Raw genomic sequence first — 5,000 nt, 5'->3', positions numbered from 1 at the left:
CAAGAACTGACCGAAAGAAGGAAACATGAGAAATATAAAGAGTGGAGCGAAAGATAATATAAAAAGGAGCGAAAGATACATACATATATATATATAAGTGTACGAGTTCAATTTCTGCACACACTCGATACACAAGAGAAATAATATTATATATACAGAGGAGGAAGGAGCGATAAACGTGCAACAACGCTTCCTCGTGAAAAATACTTGAACGATCATGCACAGAGAGGTATCTCGATACCTGCTCTGCTGTATGACTAGACGGCTTACGCGCGGAGAGTTCATCTCCCGTCCGTCGGAAATTTCGAACGGCTTACGCGCGGAGAAATACACTTCTCCCGTCCGTCGAAATTTTTTTTTTTTACTTTGAACAAGGCGCATAGAGCCCGCCGAACCACGATTTCCGTGCGTCTTACATCTTTCGACGATGGGACGATCCACGCGAAGAGTTGTTTCGTGCTCGCGCGAGGTGCGATAGCGTCGATTCGCTTTTCTGTACGGGGAGAAATAGAACGATGAGTTGACTTATCGGGTCTTCGTTGGAATTACCGTCGCTGGCATTGTAAACTCCAGATGACCTTGTGATTCCTTCGTCGGGCACTGGTAAAGGGTGGCGATGATTCGTTCTATAATAGAAATACCCGTCGTAGCGATTCGGCCGAGACACCCGCCACGAAACACTCTCTCGTCGTGGAATCCCCGCGTCGGAGAGTAAAACGCGCGAAGGCTTACTATGAGAGAAGAAATAGTATATGCCGGTGGTTCGCGTGTGTAGGCTCTATACGAAATTGCGATTCAAGAGAGTAGGAAAAGACGCGATGAACCACGATTTCCGTGCGTCTTACGTCTCTCGACGATGGGACGATCCACGCGAAGAGTTGTTACGTGCTCGCGCGAGGTGCGATAGCGTCGATTCGCTTTTCTGTACGGGGAGAAATAGAACGATGAGCTGACTTATCGGGTCTTCGTTGGAATTACCGTCGCTGGCATTGTAAACTCCAGATGACCTTGTGATTCCTTCGTCGGGCACTGGTAAAGGGTGGCGATGATTCGTTCTATAATAGAAATACCCGTCGTAGCGTTTCGACCGATGTCACCCGCCACGAAATTCTCTCTCGTCGTGGAATCCCCGCGTCGGAGAGTAACCGCCGAAGGCTTGCTATAGAAGACTATAGTTTATACGCCTGTGGTTCACCGGTTGCCGGCTCTCCGGGGCACGCGATCGCGCGAAGGTTACGGAGGGACGTGAAGCGCCCGAGCAATGAAACGTCCGCAGGAGGAAACGAGCAACCGCCGAACATTGTTTCGCGACGTTTCCATAATGTATTGTCGTTTCGCTCGCATCCCGCTTCTTTCCCCTAGTTTCCTCGACGCGTAGTTTCGCAGCCTTAGTGGACGAATCATTCTCGATTCGAGGAAAGATATGCAGTGGGGCGTGCAATGAGCCCGCCAGAGACCACGATCTCCAATGCGTCTTTACATCTTTCGACGATGGGATGATCCACGCGAAGAGAACGTTCGTGCTTGCGCGAGGTGCGTTAGCGTCGATTCGCTTTTCTGTACGGGGAGAAATAGAACGATGAGTTGACTTATCGGGTCTTCGTTGGAATTACCGTCGCTGGCATTGTAAACTCCAGATGACCTTGTGATTCCTTCGTCGGGCACTGGTAAAGGGTGGCGATGATTCGTTCTATAATAGAAATACCCGTCGTAGCGATTCGGCCGAGTCACCCGCCACGAAACTGTCTCTCTTTCGTCGTGGAAACCCCGCGTCGGAGAGTAAAACGCGCGAAGGCTGTGACTGTAACATATATATATACAGTATACAATGCCTGTGGTTTTTGCGCGTGTCGGCTCTTCGGTATACGCGATCGGCCAGAGTTACGGAGGGACGGTGAAGCGCACGAGAAATTGAAACGGCCGCACGATTGGAACCGAGCAACCGTCGAACATTGTTTCGCGACGTTTCCATAATGCGTTTTCGTTTCGCTCGCATACCGCTTCTTTTCCCCTAGTCTCTGAGACGCGTTTTCGAGCCGTTCTTCTACTATCGATTCTCGTAGAGAGAAGGGACCGGGTAGTCTGGAAGTGGAACCCGCATCTTGCGTGTACCGTACACGGAATTGAGAGGACCGGCCGTGAAGCTCGTTTTAAAGCCGTGCGTCTGACACCCAACTCTTGCGCGCCAATTTCGCGGCAAGAGATAATATGGGACGAATGACCGGCAAAGAGCCAGCTGTGAAGTCTGTTTTTTTAATCGAATCCGTGGACGTGTGTATGCCGTAGCGTCGCTCGTCGTGTTCGTTCATGGTCGTTCCGAGAGAAAGAACGAAAGCGGTAACGAAGGGACCGGCCGTGAAGCTCGTTTTAAAGCCGCGCGTCTGACACCCAACTCTTGCGCGCCAATTTCGCGGCAAGAGATAACATGGGACGAATGACCGGCAAAGAGCCAGCTGTGAAGTCTTTTTTCATTATTTGCTTTCAATCGATCGATCGGTACGATTCGTGCAACGTTTCGCGCGATGCGACGCGAAAACATGCGCGCAACAATAGATGCGTCTGATCGGAAGAACGCGAGGGTCGACTGCACGCGATGGATTCAGTATCGGGTAGGATACAAAATATATCCCCGTCGTTTCCACGCGTGCGAGTCTTCTGCGTCTTTCGCGGGTTTTTGAATGCACTATACGCCCGGAACGTCGAGAAATATATACATATTACTTGAACGTTTTTCGTCTCGAAAGGCTTCGGTGTCGTCTCCAAGGCGACGCCTGAATCTCCTTCGCGCGCTGGTCGGAGATTCAGGTATCAACTTTTATCTTCTCTTTGAAAGAAGAGAGATATTAGGTCGAACAAATGAGAATAAAATTATATATGTGAAATATAAAATTTATACGATTACCCTGAACGGTGGATCACTTGGCTCGTGGGTCGATGAAGAACGCAGCTAATTGCGCGTCAACGTGTGAACTGCAGGACACATGAACATCGACATTTCGAACGCACATTGCGGTCCACGGATACAATTCCTGGACCACGCCTGGCTGAGGGTCGTTTACGTACCATACACTGCTTGCGTAGCTCTGTCAAATCCCCGCCGTCGTTCACCTCTTCGGATCGAACGTTTTTTTACCGAAGGGCGCAAAGAACGTTTCTGAGTCGGGTTAAGAGAAGGATGCTACGTACGAGCGAACGATGGGTGTCTCGTCGGCGTTTGTCGCGGACACGCGAAAATTCTGTGAATTTCACGGACAGTGTACGTTCTAGTTGTTGCAAAACGATCGGAATCGTTTGTATGGACTCGCGTGAGTGTTCGCGGCGTCGTGCGTCGTTCAATTACGACCGCCCGCGGATACCGCTCCACTGCGATATGGATCTGAGCGACAACTTTTTCGGCTGTTCGTGAGATGAACGGTTTCGTGTGTTTAGAAAAATTTTTTTTCCCGCGCTCCCGACGTCACCTGAAATGATGCGTCAGAGGTGAAAGAAAATATTAAGAAGTCGAGAGAGAGAGAGACTACACACGTTTTATTCATATTTTGTATACCGTGCGTGAGACGGATGTGCACGACACGTCGTATGTCGGTATATTACCGACTGGCCCCAGGGAGATTGTTTTCTTCCTCTCTTACGAATGAGATGTACGTTTCGGAGGATCGTCGTTACCGAAACACACGGCAAAACGAGACTTCTCGCAGCAGAACCTTTATACACAATACACATCGACTCTTTTTACCCCGAGAGAGAGAGAAAAGGTGTATTTCTTTTTTTTATTTTTCGAATTCGACGCACGAACGCTTTGACGACTGGAGAAAAACACGGTGTGTGTTAAAATCGTGCGGGACGAGCATGCGTATTCGTAACGGGTCGAATAGTTCTTATTCCCCGTCGTCGCGTGTCCTCGCTGGACCACCACCGTGCGCTTCCGCCACGTTCAGTTGAATTTCGAAATATATATATATAAAAAGAATCACCATATACTCTCTTTCGGGAGGTGTATTTTTATCGGTTTCTGCTATAGAGAAGAGACGGAGATCGTGTTGTGAGGTGTAACGTTTCTGTATCCCCGTTTCGGAGGATCGTCGTTATCGGCGGAACACACGTCAAAACGAGACTTCTCGCAGAACCTTTATACACAATACACATCGACTCTTTTACCCCGAGAGAGAGAAAAGGTGTTTTTCTTTTTTTTTTATTTTTCGAATTCGACGCACGAACGCTTTGACGACTGGAGAAAAACACGGTGTGTGTTAAAATCGTGCGGGACGAGCATGCGTATTCGTAACGGGTCGAATAGTTCTTATTCCCCGTCGTCGCGTGTCCTCGCTGGACCACCACCGTGCGCTTCCGCCACGTTCAGTTGTATTTCGAAATATATATATATATAAAAAGAATCACCATATACTCTCTTTCGGGAGGTGTATTTTTATCGGTTTCTGCTATAGAGAAGAGACGGACGATCGTGTGTGACACCACGTGGTAACGTTTCCGTATCCCCGTAAAATACGTTTATCTTTTCTCGTAGAAAAGAGAGAGGAAGAGGCAGGAGCTCCTCTTTGGCGAGGCTTTCGAACGTCGCGTCCCGTCCGCCGGAATATAATGATATAAATATATAACCGCCGCCGACTTTGTGCGAAAGCGTTGAAACGAACGCGTCGGTCGCCCCATGGTGTGTGTTTGTCGTGTCTTCTTTTCCTCTTCTGCACTTCTCTTCACTGTCGATCGCGAGACCGCGCGAGATCCGCTTCGGTCGTCCAGTCCCCGAAAATTCTTCTCGGACGGGCGTTAAAGTTAACCGGAGCGCGAGATCGTCTAGCGAGAGTCTTTTTCGCGATCGAGTAAAATGTGATAGAAGAAGGAGAAGAGTGTAAAAAGAGAATATAGACACGCGACGCAGCAGAGACCACTGGTGAGGCGCATAAGACGCGTTCGCGAACGATTTTTCGCGACGATACGGAGTCGCGCGTGTCGCGGTATATTTATCATTTATATACGTTATA

At 49.0% G+C, this 5,000-nt stretch overlaps 1 non-coding gene across 1 annotated transcript; it reads left to right on the top strand.

Moving 5' to 3' along the window:
• The first annotated feature begins 2,899 nt into the window (after positions 1-2,899).
• Positions 2,900-3,054, top strand: LOC143175463 (5.8S ribosomal RNA). Its single transcript, XR_013000233.1, has one exon. It is a non-coding gene; the product is annotated as a 5.8S ribosomal RNA (ribosomal RNA).
• Positions 3,055-5,000: the final 1,946 nt, after the last annotated feature.

Source organism: Nomia melanderi, unplaced genomic scaffold, assembly GCF_051020985.1.
Source record: "Nomia melanderi isolate GNS246 unplaced genomic scaffold, iyNomMela1 scaffold0094, whole genome shotgun sequence".
NCBI classification, from domain to species: Eukaryota; Metazoa; Arthropoda; class Insecta; order Hymenoptera; family Halictidae; genus Nomia; species Nomia melanderi.
The sequence above is the reverse complement of the archived record's forward strand: the minus strand, read 5'-3'. Positions and strand labels throughout refer to the sequence as shown.